This window comes from Lynx rufus, unplaced genomic scaffold (genome assembly GCF_022079265.1).
Source record: "Lynx rufus isolate CCGP_SWC_20201006 ecotype Redwood Valley unplaced genomic scaffold, mLynRuf1.p SCAF_6, whole genome shotgun sequence".
NCBI lineage: Eukaryota > Metazoa > Chordata > Mammalia > Carnivora > Felidae > Lynx > Lynx rufus.
In genome coordinates this window covers 86748788-86774183 of record NW_025814878.1, presented here as the reverse complement: position 1 = coordinate 86774183, position 25396 = coordinate 86748788, and the positions used below count along the sequence as shown (strand labels likewise).

At 36.5% G+C, this 25396-nt stretch overlaps 1 pseudogene; it reads left to right on the top strand.

Moving 5' to 3' along the window:
- The window catches only part of LOC124529154 (epithelial splicing regulatory protein 1-like), a 106600-nt pseudogene that overhangs the window by 10158 nt on the left and 71046 nt on the right, over positions 1 to 25396 (top strand).

Genomic DNA, 25396 nt, shown 5'->3' with positions numbered 1-25396 from the left:
GTATTCAGTAACTAAAATAAATACTATAAAGGCAACAAACAAGTGGGCAAGATGGAGAGTAATGGTTATGGACAGACCTACTGTAGAAAGAATGACCAGGAATGGTTCAGGGAGCAAATCATGTAAGGTGAGTCCTGGAAAATGAGGAAAAGCAGGCCCTGAGGAGAAAAGAGATAAAAAAAATTCCAGTAAGAAAAAAAAAATGCAGCAAATATGTATCGCAGTCTTCAAACAGCTAAAGCTGTGGTGTCCTGGAAAATTGGAAAAACAAAAAAACAAAAAAAAAAAACCCCAGCTAAGTGATTTGAACTTAGTATTTGTAAAGTGTAGAGAGACAGGGAATAGTCAGACATGCAGGACCAAAAGACAGTGAAAATATGTCTGGATTGTTATTTATTTATTATTAATTAATTAATTAATTTATTTATTTAAACAAAATGGGAAGTAATTGAATTGTACACAGGGAAGTAAAAGTTGAATTGGAGGGGAAAAGAAGGTGTGGACTTTCATGAAGTATTTATTTTCAAAATCCAGGTAATATATCATGGTTCCCTGCACTGAGGTCTTACACTAGAACTGTAGCAAAAGAGACAGATTGAAAAAGCTTTGCAGGTAGAATGTTATGGTGACCTGGATATGCAGAGTGAGGAAAAGGGAAAAATTGAGACTGACTTAGAGTTTTGTATTGAGTAATATTGTGATAAGAAGTAGAAGGATAAAAAAAGAAAAAAGGGTGTGTTTGCTATTTCAGCAAGGGCGTGCTAACCCTCCAAGAATTATTCTGTTATTAGCCATGAAGGAAAGGTTAGAGTAAGAGTGAGCAGGAGATGGGAGAAGGTAGACACTACCATAAATTTAATTTTAAGAAGACTATTTGAGAGGTATGCTAGCAGCATAACAGTATTTTTCCAGTAGAATATTAGAGGTATACTGTTTTTTTTTGAAACTTTAACCTTCTTCTAATTGCTAGAATACAGTACTATTCCATTATGGCAATGCTGATATCTCCTTAAGTATTGTGTATATGTGGTAATATTTATAGAATGGATAAGAGGTAGGGAAGAAGTAAAGATTACTTTTGGGGAGTTGGGATGTGTATTTTTTCCATCCTGTACTTTAAAATATTTCACAGAGTGTATATATATTACTTTAAAACTTAAAGCAATGGTAGTTATAATGTATTAAATAAAGAAAGTGTTCCAAAATATGCCGACTAGGTGGAAAAATAAACTATAACCAAATAATTGTTATAGTCATATATCAACTGATTTCAGAATTAAATACTGTTATTTTTTTCTTTGCAAGGTTATTAACATTAAATATGAAAGCAAATGTATATTAGTACTTGTAATACTTGTAGGCTGAAATTTTATTTTTATTAAAGCACATGTGAGTCTTAGAAGTTTCCTAAATTTTACATATTAAATATTTTTATATCAAAATTCAGTTAGTATAAAGAGAAATTGACCAGTATGATTTTTCTTTCTACTCTAAGTGTTATTCACATAATTCACATGAGTGGTTGACCTTGACTTGCCTTAAAAAAGTTAAGTGAAGCTTTCATGCTTAAAAATCTGTTAAGAAGAATTATATTTTTCTGTCCCAAGCTCTTAAAGTGCTTTGAAGTTCTATAACTGATATCTAGATTTTAAAATCACATGATTTACCTTTCAGTCACATCTTCCCCAAGTGTGAAAAACTAATATATCCTACCGAATATATATATTTTACATTTCAGTGGCAAAGAAATTACATACTTCTATTGAATTATAAGTGCCTTTTACTTCTGTATGGGTTTAGTTCGATAAATATGAATTGTTTTTTCTTTTTCATACCATGTTTTGATAGCAAGGAAAAGAAAACCTACTCAAATTAGCTGATAGAAAAATGATTTTAACGTTTAATAAAACACCCGTATGCAAGAAATGGCATGCACAAACAAGAAATGAACTATAATATGAAATATAATCAAGTCACAGAATGACTGGAACTGGCGGCTTGTCACTCACATTTACATCTTTCTTGGTATTTCTACTTCCCTATAGAGACTTGATTCTGCTTACATTACACTTGTATCTGGTGTCTGTAACTGGTTTGTACATGATCCTGGATTTTAAATGTCCTTATCCTGTCCTTAATTTTCTGTAAATCTGGATCTTCAATGTCCAACACTGTCTATTCTTCACAGACTCAGAGGCTTATTTTCTATTAAGAGTAAAGAGAATTTAATTGATAACTGATTAAGGCTGTTTCAATTATCTGAAGCTCAACATTTAGGCTGGGGGTAAATGTTCCTTCATTACCAAGAAAGAAAACACAAATTAGAACTTTATCCATTTTCTTCAGTTTGGAGGCTATTAAGGAGTTTCAGACTTGCATCTTTGACCAAGGGTATGCAAGTACTGTAGTAATTCTATTAAACCAAATTCTGTCAATATTTATTGAAAATTAGCATCAAGTTGAAGTGTCATGTCAATTGATAAATCTTGCTGAGTATAGTGTTGAGAAGAATCCCAAGGCTTAATCTGGGTTCAGTAGTCAAGGGTGCCATGTTAATTAGTGATATAGTCAATTGGCATGGGACAATGAGAAAGAGACTAGAATGCCACACATTTGCCATGTTATAAAAACACTGAACAAAAAATAGAAGAATGTTAGTCCCTAATAGCAGCATTTTTCAATTGTTAGTGTACTAAGAATCATCTTGTGAGCCCATAAAAGAAGTAGATTGCAGGTGTCCACTCTGGGGATTATTATTTGGTAGGTTTGAGATAGGGTTCCTTAATCAGCATTTCTTTCAAGCACCCACATGAATCTGATAACAGTGGAATGATATTCATACTTTGAAAGCAATGTTCTGTTTAACAAACTTTTGTCCCCCAAAATGCCAACTAGATTATTCATTAAAATGATAAAATGCCTGGGGGTGCCTGGGTGGCGCAGTCCGTTAAGAGTCCGACTTCAGCCAAGTCACGATCTCGCGGTCCGTGAGTTCGAGCTCCACGTCAGGCTCTGGGCTGATGGCTCAGAGCCTGGAGCCTGTTTCCGATTCTGTGTCTCCCTCTCTCTCTGCCCCTCCCCCGTTCATGCTCTGTCTCTCTCTGCCCCCCCCCCCCAAAAAAATAAATAAACGTTGAAAATGATAAAATGCCTGGACTAGTGAAAATGTTAGGGACTAGTCCAAATATCCAAACTTTTACATGAATTCTTGCTATAAACAGACAAATAAAATCGATTTCATTCAGATTACTTATACAAACGTAAGTATGGTGTATCTTTGATGTCCTAGAGTATTAACAATGATTTTATGGGTCAAGTCAATTTATCTGTAGATTCCAGCAGCTAGACCCCATTCTGACTTTTGGAATGAGCTCAAGTGATCCTAATCACTTTTTCCACAAGCAGTCCTCTTATAATCTCTTTTCTAAGAAACCTCCTTTCTTTAATATTTCTCTGTATTTGTGGCTTAAGTCTCTTTTCCATATGAGTTGCCTAGAAGTTTGCTAGTGACAGTCATAGTGATTTTTGCCCAAGTTTAAACATAGTTTTCCATGTGCTTTGATGCATGAATAGTGCAGTTTGATCCCGTTCATCATCCAGGCACTTTATATCCATTAAAGTAGCAGTTCAGCAAAATCCTAGAGAGATTACAATATAATATAGTGGCTAAATACTTGAAAGTTGGCCTGAGACAGAAATGGGTTTTGAATTCTGGCTCTGTTTACTTAGATGTCTGAAATCATATCAGATTGTTACATATGGATGGATGGTAAAGAACTTTGGAGGAGATGTATTTAATTAATTTTCTTTTCATAATGCTGAAAAAAATAATAGGAAATTTGTTGATTTGACTCTTCGATGAAAAACTCAGTTTTAAAGTAATTTTCACTGGAGGGAAAAATTTGATGAAAAAAATTAGAAATATAATTGTGACTATTTGGTAAGATAGTAGCTGTACAGAGAATTTGATTATATGACCAAATTCTTATTCCAAATTGAACTACACCCAATTAGCACTGCAGACATGATCTTTACTAGAGCCAATATTCCCTTTGCCAAGATGTCTTGTTTGCTTGGATCATAACAACAAACTGGCAGACCTGCCCAGTCATGGCGATTGCCTGCCTGCATGCCTCCTGGCATTCAGAGACCTGAGCTCCATGCCAGGTGACCCAATCTACCTTACCTCATCCCATAGCTCCTTTTATTTATTTATTTGTCTTTTTCTTAATCATATACTCAGAATTATCTAATCAGTGTCCTTAATCCTTGAGACAGAAACTACTCTTTTCTTATTCTTTATCGATTCTCATCTTTCTTCTCAACAGAAAGCTGATGTTGCTGGGAGTGGAATGTGCTTGGCAAAGAAAAGTGCGTTTTCTTGTCCCCTGTACAACTAAGGCTAGCTCACAACTGAGACCTGGTCAATGAGCCTTAACAGTAGTTTTTGTTCACGAAAATTGGGAACTCAAAAGAGGAGAGAGTTTAAGTCAACTGGCATATGTCATTTTGTCTTTCTTCTTTCCTACTGCCTGAAAAGCAAATGGGGTAGTGAGAATCCTAGTGATCATCTTGTAAGCATGAGGTTACTTTGAGGGTGAAGCCTAAGGATGGCAGAGCACATGTACGGAAGCAAGTAGGAAATCAATAATATCTTTGAGTTGTCCTGAAAAGCCCAACTCTACATTTAATTATTTGGGAGAAATATGAGTTCCTCTCTTATTTTAAGCATTATTTTCTAGTTTCTGTTGCTCAGTGCCTAACACCTTGATACATCACTCTGAGAGAGGTAACTCAGATAGAAATGATTCTAGTAATGGTTACATAGAATCCTGATGTTTTCCAAAGGGACACTTCTGGTTTGCAAACATATTTATTTATTTCAAGTGCAGGGGAATTATTAGGACGGAAGGGGTTGCCAGTTGTTTGAGTTGTCAAAAATTTAGAAGAAGTTAAATTCTAAGCCAAACATTTCCAACTTGCTTGTGAAAAGTATTATCGAATAATGAAGAACTATAAAGATTTGAAAAAACACAATAAATAAGCATATGTAGCAAAATACTTTCTATAAAATTCCTAATCCACAAAATATTCGCATTCCTTAAAATATGTCAGGAAAAAAAAACAACTTGTTAGTTTGGAGGAACTATTAGAACTGTGGGTGTGACAATAAGTTGTAGTTAAGAGTTGCCCTATATATTGCAGAAAGCTTAACATTTCTGGATTCCACTCACTAAAATATTCTACCCCCATTCAATATAAGGGTCAAAAACCGAGTTCTGAGGAGTCATTAATTCTTTGTCCCTCACCTCTTCTTCCCTCCACCCTCCCCGTCTTGTTGAAAATCACTGTTTCAGGTGGAATCTAAAGCAGTTTTGCCTTGAGAACCTATTTCATTTATTCCTTTACTTCACTTCACTTGCTCCACAATCAACTGTCTTTATTGATTTAAAATATTGAATTCAGGTAATGTTTATTTTTCCCTAATGAAACTCTGTCGATCCCTCCCTCCCTCCTCTCTTGATTCCCATGCAAAATGCTGATGATGGTAATTAACATAAATTTAAAGAAGTGCATATTAATGAAATAGTTAGGGGTCTATAATGGAAACAATAAGGAGTTTTAGTCTAGACCCACTCTTAATTTGCTACAAATCTTGTAGAGTTTTTATTCATCAGTGAAGTATGGTTAACAATATCTTCAATTTCAACTACCTGTTACTATTATCAAAATCATATGGAATAATGTGTGTATAATCATTTTACATGAAACACTGGGATAGTGATATTTAGTCAGATACCATTACTACTTTATTTTAAAGATGACAAAAGTAGGGCACAGAGAGTCTAAGGAACTTTTAAAAGGTCATATAGCTGTTACTCTAGGTATCCACACTATAATTTAGGTAGTCTGAGTAAGGAGTTCTTATTCTTAACCATTGACAATACAAAGAATTTATGCATTTTGTGTAAAAAAAATATTTTGATAAAATAATCATTCCATTCTAAATTCTTAAAAGGCATTTTAAGCTTTAAGAATTAAGTATTCAGTTTTGCCACCCAGTAGATGCTTATTCAAAATCATATTCTTTATTTCAAAAATAAATATCAGAATTAAAAATGTCTAATGGAGGGGCATCTGGGTGCCTTAGTCAGTTACGTGTCCAACTCTTGATTTTGGCTCAGGTCATGATCTCACAGTTCCTGAGATTGAGCCCTTCGTCAGGCTCCAAGCTGACAGCGCAGAGCCTGCTTGGGATTCTCTCTCCTCTCTCTCTCTGCCCTTCCCCTGCTCATCCTCTCACTCTCTCTCTCTCAAAATAAATAAATACACATATTTTAAAAATTCCTAATGGAGGCTACAATTTGTGAATGCTTTTCAGTTAACCCTTGAACAATGCAAGGGGTGGGGCACTGACCCTCACTTAGTCAAAAATCCCCATGTCACTTTTGGCTCCCCCAAAACTTTACTTAATAGCTTACTGTTAACCCGAAGCCTTACTGATAACATAAATGGTTAACACATATTTTGTATATTCTATGTCATATATATATATATATATATATATATATATATACACACACACACACACACGACAATAGTCTAATACAATAATCAAGAGAAAATAAAATGTTATTAAGAAAATCATAATGGGGCACCTGGTTGATTCAGTCATTTGAGCTTCTGACTTTGGCTCAGGTCATGTTCTGCTGTTCATGAGTTCCAGCCCATCCTTGGGCTATGTGCTGACAGTTCAGAGCCTGGAGCTGGCTTCAGATTCTGTGTGTCTCTCTCTCTCTACTCTCCCCTGCTCTGTGTCTCTCTCTGTCTCTCTCTGTCTCTCTGTCTCTCTCTCTCTCTCTCTCAAAGTTAACATTTAAAAAATGTTTAAAAAAGGAGAAAAGAAAGAAAATCATAAGGAAGAGAAATACATTTATAGTAATGTACTGTATTTATTGAAAAAAATCTGCATATTAGTGGACCCACATTGTTCAAATTCATGTTGTTCAAGGGTGACCTATATTTGTTTTCCTCTTGCTCTTTTTTTCAGTAATGGAAATGGGGTTTTTCTTTATATATACTAAGAAGCATTGTGGTAGGAGAGGGTATAGCAGAAATAAAAGATGGAAAATATTAATCAACGATGAGTCACCAGTATGCTTTTAAGTAGAAACTGTATAAAAGGATGTAGATATTCTTAATCTTTTTATAATGACTCATGACACAAAAATGGGGAAGTAAAAGATAATATTAAATTGTAAAAATATTCTGCTAACATTTTACATAATGCATTATTCCATATTTTTATATATCACACATTTGAATGAAATTTTATATAAAAACCAGTCTCATAAAGAAGAGTCATTAATAAATTTGATAGCTTTAATATTTAAATAAAGACTATGTGATGCTACCAGCAGCTATTTTTTTTTTCATTTTCTTAGAATTTAGTTTCAGAGTATAAGTCAAAGCATGGAATCCATTTTCTTTGTTTAAAGCCAGCTAAAATATTTAGTGTTAAAATTAGCATTTTATGTTATATGGGATCATTTTCTCACTATCATTATGCCAGCATAAATATCTTATAATTTCTAGAATTAAATTTTGAAGTAGTATATCATTTTAGTGAGTCTTCTTTTGATAACTTTCATGGTTTGGTCTCTGGGTTCGAGCCCTGCATCAGGCTCTGAGCTGACAGCCTCGAGCCTGGAGCCTGCTTCAGATTCTGTGTCTCTCTCTCTCTCTCTCTGCCCCTCCCTCACTTGCACTCTCTCTCTCTCTCTCTCTCTTTTTGCAAAAATTTATAAATAAACATTTTTTTATTAAAATCAATGTATAAAATGGAAACCCATCCAGTTATGGATGCTATTTCTGCTAACATGAAATTTATAAAAGTGTCTAATAAACCATTTTCTTTTCTAAACAATTGAATCATTTTCTTTGTTGTTGATATGGTACCTGAAATACATCTGATAACAAGAATGATGAGAGAAATATTTGGATAATTTTACATAAATGTCTAAAGCCAAAAATAATTATTTGAACATGAAAATTAAGTCTCAAAAAATGACTTAAAATCCCTCCCTCATGCACAGAATGGAAATAAAAATATACTTACATGTGTTATATAATATTATTTCAAATTATTTCTTAGTAAAAAGAACTGGCAAAAATCCTAAAATATATTTAACTTACTTATTTTTCATGATGTCAGATATTTTCACGATTATGAATTATTAATGAATATGATGAAATATGATGTCAGAAAAGGAAATAAACTAGCTTTTCTGTTGCATATTAAATACAAGGAAATTGTTCTTATAATCATCTTAGTTTACTTTCTGAGAAAATTGTGTTATCAATAGGGATATAGTTTCTTTTCAAACTGCCATATTTGGTAAATATTTTTTTAAAAAGCCAATAAATAGTTACAATTTTATGTTTGTGAATTAGGTGATATGTAAATGGAAATAAGTACGTTACTGAATTTATAATTTCCAGAATAATAAACTCATATCCTGTAGTTCTATGCTTTTCATGTAGTACTTTGTTTTGGTAATGTCTGAATATTTAATAACTTGTATGGTGTAGGCACAGAATAAACAATACTAGCTTTAAAAAAAAAAGGACAGACAGATGATTGGAGGGAAGATGGTGGCGTAGGAGGACGCTGGGCTCACCGCGCGTCCTGCTGATCACTTAGATTCCACCTACACCTGCCTAAATAACCCAGAAAACCGCCAGAGGATTAGCAGAATGGAGTCGCCAGACCCAAGCGCAGACGAGAGGCCCACGGAAGAGGGTAGGAAGGGCGGCGAGGCTGTGCGCGCTCCACGGCCTGGCGGGAGGGAGCCGGGGCGGAGGGGCGGCTAGCCGGCCAAGCAAAGTCCCTGAGTCTGGCTTGCAAAAGCGGAGGAGCCTGACGGACTGTGTTCCTACAGCAAGCGCGACTTAGCGTCTGAGAGGTCATAAGTTAACAGCTCTGCTCAGAAAGCGGGAAGGCTGGAGGACAAAGGGAGGGAGAGCTGCTGAGCCCCCGGATGACAGAGCTCAGTTTGGTGGGGAACAAAGACGCTAGCCAGCGCCATCTCCCCCGCCCATACCCCAGCCAAAATCCCAAAGGGAACCGGTTCCGGCCAGGGAAATTGCTCGCTCTGTGCAAACACCCAACACTGTGCTTCTGCGGAGCCAAACCTCCTGCAGCGGATCTGACTCCCTCCCGCTACCACAGGGCCCCTCCTGAAGTGGATCACCTAAGGAGAAGCGAGCTAAGCCTGCCCCTCCTGCCCCCGTGCACCTTGCCTACCCACCCCAGCTAATACGCCAGATCCCCAGCATCACAAGCCTGGCAGTGTGCAAGTAGCCCAGACGGGCCATGCCACCCCACAGTGAATCCCGCCCCTAGGAGAGGGGAAGAGAAGGCACACACCAGTCTGACTGTGGCCCCAGCGGTGGGCTGGGGGCAGACATCAGGTCGGACTGCGGCCCCGCCCACCAACTCCAGTTATACACCACAGCACAGGGGAAGTGCCCTGCAGGTCCTCACCACACCAGGGACTATCCAAAATGACCAAGCGGAAGAATTCCCCTCAGAAGAATCTCTAGGAAATAACAACAGCTAATGAGCTGATCAAAAAGGATTTAAATAATATAACAGAAAGTGAATTTAGAATAATAGTCATAAAATTAATCGCTGGGCTTGAAAACAGTATACAGGACAGCAGGGAATCTCTTGCTACAGAGATCAAGGGACTAAGGAACAGTCACGAGGAGCTGAAAAACGCTTTAAATGAAATGCAAAACAAAATGGAAACCACCACAGCTCGGATGGAAGAGGCAGAGGAGAGAATAGGTGAACTAGAAGATAAAGTTATGGAAAAAGAGGAAGCTGAGAAAAAGAGAGATAAAAAAATCCAGGAGTATGAGGGGAAAATTAGAGAACTAAGTGATACACTAAAAAGAAATAATATACACATAATTGGTATCCCAGAGGAGGAAGAGAGAGGGAAAGGTGCTGAAGGGGTACTTGAAGAAATAATAGCTGAGAACTTCCCTGAACTGGGGAAGGAAAAAGGCATTGAAATCCAAGAGGCACAGAGAACTCCCTTCAGACGTAACTTGAATCGATCTTCTGCACGCCATATCATAGTGAAACTGGCAAAATACAAGGATAAAGAGAAAATTCTGAAAGCAGCAAGGGGTAAACGTGCCCTCACATATAAAGGGAGACGTATAAGACTCGTGACTGATCTCTCTTTTGAAACTTGGCAGGCCAGAAAGACTTGGCACGAGATTTTCAGGGTGCTAGACAGAAAAAATATGCAGCCGAGAATCCTTTATCCAGCAAGTCTGTCATTTAGAATAGAAGGAGAGATAAAGGTCTTCCCAAACAAACAAAAACTGGAGGAATTTGTCACCACTAAACCAGCCCTACAAGAGATCCTAAGGGGGACCCTGTGAGACAAAGTACCAGAGACATCACTACAAGCATAAAACATACAGACATCACAATGACTCTAAACCCATATCTTTCTATAATAACACTGAATGTAAATGGATTAAATGTGCCAACCAAAGACATAGGGTAGCAGAATGGATAAAAAAACATGACCCATCTATTTGCTGTCTACAAGAGACTCATTTTAGACCTGAGGACACCTTTAGATTGAGAGTGAGGGGATGGAGAACTATTTATCATGCTACTGGAAGCCAAAAGAAAGCTGGAGTAGCCATACTTATATCAGACAAACTAGACTTTAAATTAAAGGCTGTAACAAGAGATGAAGAAGGGCATTATATAATAATTACAGGGTCTATCCATCAGGAAGAGCTAACAATTATAAATGTCTATGTGCCGAATACCGGAGCCCCCAAATATATAAAACAATTACTCATAAACATAAGCAACCTTATTGATAAGAATGTGGTAATTGTAGGGGACTTTAACACCCCACTTACAGAAATGGATAGATCATCTAGACACACGGTCAATAAAGAAACAAGGGCCCTGAATGAGACATTGGATCAGATGGACTCGACAGATATATTTAGAACTCTGCATCCCAAAGCAACAGAATATACTTTCTTCTCAAGTGCACATGGAACATTCTCCAAGATAGATCATATACTGGGTCACAAAACAGCCCTTCATAAGTTTACAAGAATTGAAATCATACCATGCATACTTTCAGACCACAATGCTATGAAGCTTGAAATCAACCACAGAAAAAAGTCTGGAAAACCTCCAAAAGCATGGAGGTTAAAGAACACCCTACTAACGAATGAGTGGGTCAACCAGGCAATTAGAGAAGAAATTAAAAAATATATGGAAACAAACGAAAATGAAAATACAACAATCCAAACGCTTTGGGACGCAGCGAAGGCAGTCCTGAGAGGAAAATACATTGCAATCCAGGCCTATCTCAAGAAACAAGAAAAATCCCAAATACAAAATCTAACAGCACACCTAAAGGAAATAGAAGCAGAACAGCAAAGACAGCCTAAACCCAGCAGAAGAAGAGAAATAATAAAGATCAGAGCAGAAATAAACAATATAGAATCTAAAAAAACTGTAGAGCAGATCAACGAAACCAAGAGTTGGTTTTTTGAAAAAATAAACAAAATTGACAAACCTCTAGCCAGGCTTCTCAAAAAGAAAAGGGAGATGACCCAAATAGATAAAATCATGAATGAAAATGGAATTATTACAACCAATCCCTCAGAGATACAAACAATTATCAGGGAATACTATGAAAAATTATATGCCAACAAATTGGACAACCTGGAAGAAATGGACAAATTCCTGAACACCCACACTCTTCCAAAACTCAATCAGGAGGAAAGAGAAAGCTTGAACAGACCCATAACCAGCGAAGAAATTGAATCGGTTATCAAAAATCTCCCAACAAATAAGAGTCCAGGACCAGATGGCTTCCCAGGGGAGTTCTACCAGACGTTTAAAGCAGAGATAATACCTATCCTTCTCAAGCTATTCCAAGAAATAGAAAGGGAAGGAAAACTTCCAGACTCATTCTATGAAGCCAGTATTACTTTGATTCCTAAACCAGACAGAGACCCAGTAAAAAAAGAGAACTACAGGCCAATATCCCTGATGAATATGGATGCAAAAATTCTCAATAAGATACTAGCAAATCGAATTCAACAGCATATAAAAAGAATTATTCACCATGATCAAGTGGGATTCATTCCTGGGATGCAGGGCTGGTTCAACATTCGCAAATCAATCAACGTGATACATCACAATAACAAAAAAAAGAGAAGAACCATATGATCCTGTCAATCGATGCAGAAAAGGCCTTTGACAAATCCAGCACCCTTTCTTAATAAAAACCCTTGAGAAAGTCGGGATAGAAGGAACATACTTAAAGATCATAAAAGCCATTTATGAAAAGCCCACAGCTAACATCATCCTCAACGGGGAAAAACTGAGAGCTTTTGGGGCGCCTGGGTGGCGCAGTCGATTAAGCGTCCGACTTCAGCCAGGTCACGATCTCGCGGTCTGTGGGTTCGAGCCCCGCGTCAGGCTCTGGGCTGATGGCTCGGAGCCTGGAGCCTGTTTCCGATTCTGTGTCTCCCTCTCTCTCTGCCCCTCCCCCGTTCATGCTCTGTCTCTCTCTGTCCCAAAAATAAATAAACGTTGAAAAAAAAATTAAAAAAAAATAATAAAAATTAAAAAAAAAATGAGAGCTTTTTCCCTGAGATCAGGAACACGACAGGGATGCCCACTCTCACTGCTGTTGTTTAACATAGTGCTGGAAGTTCTAGCATCAGCAATCAGACAACAAAAGGAAATCAAACTGATACATGAATTCAGCAAAGTTGCAGGATACAAAATCAATGTACAGAAATCAGTTGCATTCTTATACACTAACAAGGAAGCAACAGAAAGACAAATAAAGAAACTGATCCCATTCACAATGGCACCAAGCAGCATAAAATACCTAGGAATAAATCTAACCAAAGATGTAAAGGATCTGTATGCTGAAAACTGTAGAAAACTTATGAAGGTAATTGAAGAAGATTTAAAGAAATGGAAAGACATTCCCTGCTCATGGATTGGAAGAATAAATATTGTCAAAATGTCAATACTACCCAAAGCTATCTACACATTCAATGCAATCCCAATCAAAATTGCACCAGCATTCTTCTCGAAACTAGAACAAGCAATCCTAAAATTCATATGGAACCACAAAAGGCCCCGAATAGCCAATGTAATTTTGAAGAAGAAGACCAAAGCAGGAGGCATCACAATCCCAGACTTTAGCCTCTACTACAAAGCTGTCATCATCAAGACAGCATGGTATTGGCACAAAAACAGACACACAGACCAATGGAATAGAATAGAAACCCCAGAATTAGACCCACAAACGTATGGCCAACTCATCTTTGACAAAGCAGGAAAGAACATCCAATGGAAAAAAAGACAGCCTCTTTAACAAATGGTGCTGGGAGAACTGGACAGCAACATGCAGAAGGTTGAAACTAGACCACTTTCTCACACCATTTACAAAAATAAACTCAAAATGGATAAAGGACCTGAATGTGAGACAGGAAACCATCAAAACCGTAGAGGAGAAAGCAGGAAAAGACCTCTCTGACCTCAGCCGTAGCAATCTCTTACTTGACACATCCCCAAAGGCAAGGGAATTAAAAGCAAAAGTGAATTACTGGGACCTTATGAAGATAAAAAGCTTCTGCACAGCAAAGGAAACAACCAACAAAACTAAAAGGCAACCAACGGAATGGGAAAAGATATTTGCAAATGACATATCGGACAAAGGGCTAGTATCTAAAATCTATAAAGAGCTCACCAAACTCCACACCCGAAAAACAAATAACCCAGTGAAGAAATGGGCAGAAAACATGAATAGACACTTCTCTAAAGAAGACATCCGGATGGCCAACAGGCACATGAAAAGATGTTCAGCATCGCTCCTTATCAGGGAAATACAAATCAAAACCACACTCAGGTATCACCTCACGCCAGTCAGAGTGGCCAAAATGAACAAATCAGGAGACTATAGATGCTGGAGAGGATGTGGAGACACGGGAACCCTCTTGCACTGTTGGTGGGAATGCAAATTGGTGCAGCCGCTCTGGAAAGCAGTGTGGAGGTTCCTCAGAAAATTAAAAATAGACCTACCCTATGACCCAGCAATAGCACTGCTAGGAATCTACCCAAGGGATACAGGAGTACTGGTGCATAGGGGCACTTGTACCCCAATGTTCATAGCAACACTCTCAACAATAGCCAAATTATGGAAAGAGCCTAAATGTCCATCAACTGATGAATGGATAAAGAAATTGTGGTTTATATACACAATGGAATACTACGTGGCAATGAGAAAAAATGAAATATGGCCTTTTGTAGCAACGTGGATGGAACTGGAGAGTGTGATGCTAAGTGAAATAAGCCATACAGAGAAAGACAGATACCATATGGTTTCACTCTTATGTGGATCCTGAGAAACTTAACAGGAACCCATGGGGGAGGGGAAGGAAAAAAAAAAAAAGAGAGGTTAGAGTGGGAGAGAGCCAAAGCATAAGAGACTGTTAAAAACTGAGAACAAACTGAGGGTTGATGGGGGGTGGGAGGGAGGGGAAGGTGGGTGATGGGTATTGAGGAGGGCACCTTTTGGGATGAGCACTGGGTGTTGTATGGAAACCAATTTGTCATATTTCATTGTCAAATTTCATATATATTAAAAAAAATAAAATAGAAAAATAAAAAAAATAAAAAGAAACATATAAAGCATGAAAAAAAATAAAAAATAAGAAAAATAAAAAGAAAAAAAGAAGGACAACCATATTGCACAAACAAAATGTCAGCTCTGGTATATCACATTGCAGTTCATTAATGAACAGATTTATTTGTACATATTCTTTGCCCTCTGGGCCATTCTTTTGGATATCCATGTAACTTACTCTCTTACCTTTTAAAAATTTGCTCAAATATTACCTTCAAAGTGAAGATTATTTTACTATCTTATCTAAAACTGCACACACACCCTATCACCCTTATCCTGCTTAGTTTTTTTTCCATGCTACATTTTTATAAATATATTTTTTTGGTACACAACCATGCCTAATTATTGATGTATTCTCTGTGGTTGTTTTGCCCCTACAGTGACAGATTTGTGTAGTTATGAGAGAGACAATATGGAAAACAAAAGCTAAAGTATTTACTATTTTGCTCTTTGGGGGGCAGGGGGGAACAAAAATAAAAACAAAACCTGCCTGTCTATGCCCTAAACAATTTGCTTATATGTTGCTTGTCATTTTACTTCACTAGATTATAAATTCCATGGAAGCAGAGATTTTCTCTGTTCCTTTTTTTTTCTTTCTCTTTATCAGTTCACTGTTCCCAGAGCCTATAATAACACCTGGCATGTGGTAGGTAATTAATAAATATTGATGTATAAAGGGTAAATAAAAAATAAAGGAATGAAATGTTGATCACTTTTTCCATGATTTTCTCTTTTCACTTAGTAATCCTTTAATATTTTTTACATCAGTTTTTTATTTCTTAAAAAATTGCAGTCATATATAAACTTAAAAGATAGAAATAAAGCAGTATATAAGATTACTTACAACAAGCATTATAAGTTGTATCAAATTGACCACGATAAAAATAAAATAGTAAACTATCAAATGATTTATAACCTGGCTTTTTTTTATATTATAAATATGTCATATATTCTAATTTTTATATCAAATGGACATAAACCACAGACAGAGAGAAAAATCAAAGTTCTTTCATCTCTTTGAAAGTAGAATTGACAATAGATATTGCTACTTTGCTTTTAATGTGGCCAGAAATGAAAAATGAATTTATGATGTGGAAAGAATCTAAAAAGAAGAGGCTGCTTCATTTTAGTTTTCATAATAGACAAGGAAAGTAATGTGAAGAATTGTCAGACTTGAACAAAAGATATTAGGAAAGTAGATTTCAAAAAAGGTCATGGAAAATATAACATACAATTCCAACAGCCTTTAGGTGTGACCATAGCTTAAAATGAATAGAAAATGTGTTAAGAGAATTCTGATAAAATAGTATGAGGCACTATCAGTAAGGAAGAAAATAATAAAACACTAAGAAATCTGAGTAATTGCTCAAAGTACTGGTTATGCTAAAAGCTTATATACATAAAAATGTCAAACGTTTTCAGTCAGGCAAACCTGAGAGTAGCTGAGACTTAAAAAGTGATGAAGACCCAGAAATCCATGTTCCCCTTTCTAAGAGCAAAAAGATGAAATTGAAAATAATTGTGCCTACTGATGGGGGAAAATGGTGTACAGCTCAACATTGAAAATGAGAAAAAAATAATCACCCACCTTACTATGACAGGTTAGGTTCCCAGGTGCTAGGAAAGAGATTCTGAGACAGAGAGTAGCCTGCAGGATGTTTATTGGAGGGTCCTCCTGAGGTTAGCACGTGTGGAAGGGAACAAAATGAAAAAAAAAATCGGCAATGGGAGAAGAGGAGTTATAATCCCAACAAAAAGGGCACCCTTGGGGTGCTCTGGAGATGTGATGGCCCATCAGAATTGCTCCAACCTGTGAAGAGATAACCAGACCTTTGTATCCTTATGTTGATCAGTCATTGAGTGAGGCTGCCACTAAAAGAAATACTAGTATTGGTTAAGGTTGTTTTCTTCAGCATAGCAATCTGCAAATAGGGTTTAAAATTGAAAAAATGTCTTCTGGCACCACTCACAGTTCTGTCAGTGAAGGCCAAGGTGCAGTGGGTGGCGGTTGGGGCGGGGGGAGGTTCATTCTTAAAAGAAGATCTGGTCAGCGCATTATAATGTAAACTACATCCACTTATTTGGATAGGTTCTGGGAGTAGTTCTTCATGGATCCCAGAAGAACCTCTTTAAGGTATTTAGAAGATGTTAGTTGAATAAGTATGAGCCATTGCATCTGTATCTAATATTAAGACCATAACAAGACAGCCATTGTCTCCAACCTCTGGTATACATTGTTAATTCCCCTGACTTTCTGATGCTTTATTTTGTATCATGAGATCTAATCCCTGAGGGTTCTGAAACATTGGTTACTATGCCCTTCTCAGCCTGAGGTTGCTTCACTCTAACATTTATTCTTATTTATCATGTCTTCTATACCTTTCCTGATTTTTGGTCCAGTAAATGTATCCATCATTGAAAGTAGGGTATTAAAGTTTCCAACTATTACTGTTCATTTGCCTAGTTCATTCCTTCAGTTCTCTCAGTGTTTGCTTCTTGTATTCCTATATGAGCTTTGCTTTTACATGTGTATATATTTACACATACTGTGTCTTCATAATAAAGAATACTTTTATCATTATGAAATATTTCCTTGTCTCTAGTAGCATATTTTATTTTAAAAATCATTTTGACAGACTTTTAAGCTCTGTCATGCTTTGTTCTTGTGCACTATATTATATTTTATCGTTCATTATCAGCCTACTTGTGTCTCTACTGGGGTACAATTTTCAGTTGCGGTTGACAGCCCTTTCTCCCTCATCATTTTATTGATATCATTCTATTGTCTTCTAACTTTTATAACTTTAGACTATAAATTTTATGGATTTCTTATTTTTCCCCTTTAAGTATGTCTCTTTTTTTTGTGATTTCCTTCAAAAGTTTTTCTTTACCTTTGTTTGAAGGTTTTGAATGTCACCTATCTAGGTGATTTTGCTGGGGAAGTGTTTATCCTGCTTAGTTTTCACTGAGATTCTTGGATCTGTGGCTTGCTCTTTGCTATTAATTTTGGAAATTTATCATCCATTATGTCTTGACATATTTCTTTCTTCTCTTTTTGGGATTCAGTTGTATGTATATTATATTTGATGTTGATCCACAGCTCTTGGTGATCCTTTTCTAGTTTTACCTCTGCCTTATTTTTCTTCATTGTGTTTCAGTATGGATAATTTTTAATGACTCCTCAGTAAGTTCATTGAATCTTTCCTTGCATATGTTGAATCTACTGAAGTGCCTGTCAAAGACTTTCATTTTTTCATAGCTTAAAAAAAAGTTACGTCATTTCCATTTCAATTTTCCTTTTAGCTTTCATCTCCTTTTTGAAATTTCCCATCTGATTTTACACCTATTTCATTAGCACCATTAACATATTAATTATAGACATTTAAATTCTATCAGTTAAATGTCTGTCATGCCTGTGTGTGGTTCTGATGATTGCTCTGTTATCTTTTGAGTGACCTGTTTCTTGCCTTTTATTATGTCTGTTTGTTGTTGTTATCAAAAGCCAGACATCTTGTATAGGGTAGTACAGACTGAGATAGTTTTATGCCTAGAAATGGGCACTCCTTTCCTTCTACTGATCCTTTAATGCAGGGTATTTAGTTAGTTTAATGAGAGTAAGGATAGATTGATTTTTTTTGTTTTGTTTTTTGTTTGTTTGCTATGACTATTCTCAGCCATTCGTTTCAAATTCCTGTAGATATATCTTGTGTTAAGTTGCAGGTTGATTTTTCACAGTAATCCTATTGAAGTGTGAAATTTAAGTTTTTCTTTGTGCTGTGCCTCATGGAAAGTTGTTTTCATTCTCTTATTAATTTCCTGTGCTTCATCCAGGAGTAATCTATTACTGCTTATTATTCAAAATTAGTTGGCTTAACAGTTAGAAGGGGAGTTGGAGGAGTTAATTCTCTGTTGTTCTAATTAAACTTCACCCTGAGGGATGTACTATGTTCCTGGGTCTCAAAAATGTGCCCTTATTTTTCCTCACCCTTTAATGACTGTACTTGTGGGCAAATGTATATTCTTGACCTTCCCTTAGGAAAAGTTTTCTTTTCACCTTTCTCCCTCCCTGAGATGCAATGAGTTTTCACTGATGCCTTAAAGGCAGCAATACTTTGTGTCATTAAACCCATACACTATAGCTTTGTTTCACAGTGGTGGTAGGAAAGAAATATCCTAGTGAAACTTCTTACACTTTCCGCACAGCAACTATTTCCCTACCCCAAGTTTGTACCTCAGTGAATAACTTCTTAGAGCTCTTTCTGAACTTTTTTTGTGAGTGTTCAACTGAGTTTGTGGAAAAATAACCTTCAGGAGGATGTGAATTTCCTCAATTTTTATAGTCCCAGGTTTCAGATTTATACAGTCTATAAATATTTAAAGGTTACTTTCAACCTTTACCAATTTATCGACTATGCTATTGGAATTCTTCTTACTGAGGCCCACTTGTGTATACCCCAGTTGAGCAAGAACTCACATCTACTCTCTCACAACAGAAATCATCTATCCTTATGGTTGGCCAGTTCATTGTCCTGCAACCTCACCTATGCAATTAGTTTGAAAAAAAAAATGTTATTTTCAGTTATTTATATCCAGAAGTATAAGTATACTTTATTTTTAAGTAATTATATTTAAATCACACTTGAATTTTAAGTAATTATTCTCAGCTTTTAATTTTTTTCCAGATTGTGTTAACAATAAAACATAGCAATAGCCACCCAGTTCGATGTCTTAATAGCCACTATTTCTCCTTTATTATACTTCTCATCTGAACATTGCATCATGTGTGTGAGTTAATGTGTTCATTTCATAATATGTTATATTGATTTACCACCAATGAAAGTTTTATAAATTACATACCTACCTTTTAGTTAATATCAGGTAATGTGTATGCTTCATCCATCTCCAGTAGGATTCTTGTTTTCAAGGCAGCAAGTGTTACAACTCCAAATTTTCATCTTAAATTTATTTTTTTTTAATTTTCTTTTTTTGAACGTTTATTTATTTTTGGGACAGAGAGAGACAGAGCATGAACGGGGGAGGGGCAGAGAGAGAGGGAGACACAGAATCGGAAACAGGCTCCAGGCTCTGAGCTATCAGCCCAGAGCCCAACGCGGGGTCGAACTCACGGACTGCGAGATCGTGACCTGGCTGAAGTCGGACGCTTAACCGACTGCGCCACCCAGGCACCCCTATTTTTTGACTATTCCTGTCCCCTACTCATTCAAGTTCAGTTCTACAGGAAGCAGAATACAAGTCATAGCTAATTGTGAAGAACATGTGGGGAGTGCTCTTGGAATCAATATCTTTGGAAGGTAAGTAAAGGAAGGAAGACTGGACATACGGAGAATTTTAGCCAATGTAGTTCCAATAAAGGCTTCAGTTGATTCCCACAGGGATTTAGGATGGCATGTAAGAGTGCCCTGAGTTGAGATAAGGGGTTTTATCCTTCTGTGTGATAGTTCACTAGAGGGAACTTTTCACAGAAGAAACATGACATTGAGAAAAGTAGTTTCCTTAGATTGAGGCTCGTAGGCAAGACTTGCCAATTGGCAACACTGTCAGTAGGTGGGGGGGGGGATAACATCTTTATTCAAAAATAGAGTTTGGTTGGCATACCTTAGTGTATACCATGTTTATTCTTTTTTTTCTATCAAATAAAAATATCTTAAAATTAATAGCCATAATTATTATAGATCTAGGAATTAAAATATTCACATTTCTGGTTCCACAAAATCTACTGACTAGTGGGGAGAAAGAAGTATGCAGGCAGTAATTGCTTATTACTGGATGAGCATCTATAATACCATTTGGTTGGCACATTTCTATTCTGAAAAATGTTACTGCCTTCTCTTAGAAATAGGAGTGCCTGTGTCAATATAACTTAAATATTTGTTCCAAGAAATACTCACCCAGGAAGTTAAGATTGCAAACCGATAAATAACACCAACTATTTGCTTTAGGAGAACTGTTGCAAAAAAAGTATCTGAGAAAACAGTTTGCTCATCTATGCAAAGAGCTGTCAGACAATATTTTTCATATGTGGAGAAACAGCTCATTTATCATGACAATAGTTCCATCAAAACTTACCTCAAAATCCTTATCCTACTTTGTCTATTGATACTTTACTACTGTGTAAACTAATGAACAAACAAAAAGCCTTTAATTCTAAAAAAGTTTTCCACCTCAGAAGACCCAATTTAAAACCACTTGAAGTGAGACTTATAATTTTATAAATATCCTTCACTAACTTCCTCTGAAACATTATTAAGACTGTGTCAAGGTACTGTTCTCTGTTGTTACAGCAAATTTAATAAGTTTACATTGATTTAGTCAATAGTCTTGTTTTAATTTTATTTACAACACCCAGTGCTCATCACAAGTGCCTCCTTAATACCTATCACCTATTTAGCATATTCCCCATCTACTTCTCTCCATCAACCCTCAATTTGTTCTGTATCATTAAGAGTCTCTTGTGGTATGTTTCCCTCATTCCTCATCTCCTCTTCCCATATTTTCATCTGTTTTGTTTCTTAAATTCCACACATTAGTGAAATCATATGCTATTTGTCTTTTTCTGATTGACTTATTTTACTTAGCATTATACATACTAGCTCCATCCACATCATCCCAAATGACAAGATTTCATTCTTTTTGATGGCTGGCTAACACACACACACACACACACACACACACACACACACCCCACATCTTCTTCATCCATTCATCAGTTGATGGACATTTGGGCTTTCTCCATAGTTTGGCTATTGCTGATAATGGTGCTATAAACATTGGGGTGCATCTACCCCTTTGAATCTGTATTTTTGTATCCTTTGGGTAAATACCTAGTAGTGCAATTGCTGGTTTGTAGGGTAGTTCTATTTTCAGTTTTTTCCCCCAATGCTTATTTATTTATTTTGAGAGAGAGTGTGTGAGTGGAAAGATGGGCAGAGACAGAGAATTCCAAGCAGGATCTGAGCTGTCAGCTCAGAGTCCAACTCTGGGATTTATCTCACGAATCGTGAGAGCATGACCTGAGCCAAAATCAAAATCGTGAGAGCATGACCTGAGCATGACCTTAAGCATGACTTAACCGACTGAACCACCCAGGTGCTCTATTTTCAGTTTTTTTGAGGAACCCCCATACTGTTCTCCTGAGTGGCTGCACCAGTTTGCATTGCCACCAAGGGTGCAAGAGGGTTCCCCTTTCTAAGCATCCTTGCCAACACCTGTTGTTTCTTGTGTTGTTAATTTTAGCCATTCTGACTGGTGTGAGGTGACATCTCATTGTGGTTTTGATTTGTATTTCCTTGATGATGAGTGATGTGGAGCATCTTTTCATGTGTCTGTTAGCCCTCGGGATGTCTTCTTTGGAAAACTGTTTATTCATGTCTTCTGTCCATTTCTTAACTGGATTATTTGTTTTTTGAGTCATGAGTTTCGTAAGTTCTTTATATATTTTAGATACTAACCCTTTATCAGATATGTTGTTTGCAAATATCTTCTCTCATTCCATACACTGCCTTTTGGTTTTGTTGATTGTTTCCTTCACTGTGCAGAAGATTTTTTTTTTTTATCTTGATGAAGCCTCAGTAATTCATTTTTGCTTTTGTTTCCCTTGCCTTCAGTGATGTGTCTAGTAAGAAGTTGCTCTGGCTGAGGTCAAAGAAGTTGTTGCCTGTGTTTTCCTCTAGGAATTTGATTGTCTCCTGTCTCACATTTAGGTCCTTCATCCATTTTGAATTTATTTTTGTGTATGGTATAAGAAAGTGATCCAGTTTCATTCTTCTGCATGTAGCTGTCCAATTTTCCCAACACCATTTATTGAAGAGACTTTCTTCCATTGCATATTCTTTCCTGCTGTGTCGAAGATTAGTTGACCATATAGTTTTGGTTCCTTTTCTGGGTTTTCCATTCTGTTCCACTGATCTATGTGTCTGTTTTTGTGCCAGTAGCCAATTGTTGTGATGACTACAGCTTAGTCAACAGATTTTTGGTGGTCTGTTGGGGAGAGTATAATTGTCAATTCTGAAGATCACACCAAGGGCCTCCTAATATTTTCTTTCTGTCATGGTTTATTACCCTTTACTTATAAATAGTGCCTTCCTCTAAGGCTTTATATCCCATCCAAGGATCGCTGTGACCACAGTAGTAAATTAAGCCCACATTTGGTGAGTTCTAATTTCTGTTTGTATAGGTCAAGGATTTTCAAGGTATGGCCTGCAAGCCATACTTGTTCATCTATGTCTAGGGCTTCTTCCCTGGATGAAGATGGTTGGGACAACATCTTCTGCAACAGCAGAACTGGATGGTTGGGACTGAGGCAATTATGGTACCTATAGCTGAAAATATTTGCTATCTACTTTTTTAGAGAAGAAATTTATTGATTATTGTCTGCATCCTAAATGCTGAATTAATTTTATCTTCTGAGAATGGGGATCCCTCTTTTACAAATCATTTAATTACATGCTCATAAATTGATAATATATATAATACATTGATAATAGATAGATAGATAGATAGATAGATAGATAGATGCTATAATATATACATTTTTTTCTTTCTGTTCTTATCTTTTTTTGTTTGTTTGTTTGTTTTGAGCCTGTAAGAGGAGTTCTTAAGACACAGTGGGCATAAGACCAAGAAGTCTGTTTTTCAAGATAGTTCCAAGGGCTGCTAAGATCAGAAAGTTTTATCATATCTATATTGTTATAGGATAAACTTTGCCATGGTCAACTTTTGAAAACATTACAAGAAGTTTCCTGTGTCTCATCTTTGTTTGCCTGTTTTTCAGTTTGTGTAGATCCATTATCGCCAAATGGCTATATGGATCTGAGAATGGGGGCTGGGTTAGAGTGTACCAGATATCTGGACTTCAAAGCTCCTGGTAAGAGTTGGAGGGAATCATAATGCTGCAGGATCTGAGGTATTGCACAGCTCCCCAAAATGTCTTTTTCATGGTGAGCAAAAATTTACTTGTCAGGCCAAGAGTGGCTTCTCTCTCTCTTTCTCTCTCTCTTTTTCCCCCTTTTGCTGCAGGTTCTTTCCTCCTTGGATAGATGACATTATTCACATGATTCCTTGAGGTTCCGCTACCATCAAGGCAGGCTACAGATCAGGGTAAAACTACTCAGTTTATCTTGTATGTCGTGGCTGCTGTAGTGAACCACTCAGACCCCTTGTCATGCCTGAGGGTACCCATTCCACGTCTGCTGAGATCATTGGCAGCTGATGGCTCAAAGCCAAGCCTGTTTTTGGAAGTGCTCATAGACAAAGAGAGATGCTATACCCAAACTCTTAAGCTCTCCCTAAGGTCAGGCCATATCCAGTAAAGTCTAAAAGCTTTGTTCCCTTGTATCAAAAACCGACACCACTGAAGGACCATTCAAACCTTAGCATTCCACTGAGATTAGCTGAGCCATTTGTTGCCACCATATCACAGCTCACCATATGCTTCTTCCAGATTTTACTTTTCTTCGTAAGTATTGATTCCAAGAGCCATTTCTAATACATGTCCTACAAAGCAATATCCATCTCAGTGTCTGTTTCCCATGAAATGTGATTTAAGACACTATCCTCACCAAAAATATATCCAAATCCTATTATTTTAAATTATTGATTTGCATGGAGAGGAGAAAAAAGGAAAAAGCAAGGGATTTACAAAGATTCTGGTATCTTACAATATATATTCATAATGATAATTTTTAAGTAGCTCACTTTTATTACTCTTATAGCATATGCTACATATGCACGTATAAAGTAAGTTAATGCTATCAACCCTTGAAGTCCTGGGTTCGTAAACTGTGTCAAGACAACTCACAGTGCTTCATTATATTATGAGGAGGCCATTTTGACTGATATTTTGGCATAGTTAGAAGATGAATTTGTGATAATCTACTGTTTCTACTTCAGTTACTGGCCATATTATCATATACAGATCAATTCATCTTGCTTGGCTCTAGAATAAAAGTTTTAAAGTAGTTTTTAATGCATAAAATTGGTGTATTTTACTTCATTGTCTCAAAGAACACTGCATTATTTCAAGAGTGTTGGTAGATAACTTTAATAGGCTTTCATAAATATTTTGAAATTATTTACTAAGATAAAATAAAATGACACTTCAGCCTGGTTATGCAAAATCATTTGAATTTTATCATACTTTACTTCCACACAAAGTTTATGTTAAATAAATTATATGTGGAGATGCCGCACATTTTTGTTCATAATATCTATTGAGATGTGCCTTTTTGAAAACAATTTACAGATATTTAAAATTGGCCTTTTGTGTTGGAGTAGAAATAAAACATGGAAAGATAAGGCTTCAGTAACGCAATGATTGAGCTAAATCTTTATCTTCAAAATCAAATTTGAGGCTGCTAAAGATCATGCACGGCTATGACTAAGTTATACTTAGTTAGGAGATGTAGTATCTTCCCTCAGAAATGAAGTACATTGGCCTTTGAGCAACTCAGGTTTGAACTGTGTGGGTCCACTTATATATGAATTTTTTTCAATAAATACCATAATGTAATGTGTTTTCCCTTCCTTATGGTTTTATTCATAATATTTTATTTCTTCTAGTTTACTTCATTATAAGAACCCTATATGTACATATAACATGAAAATATGTT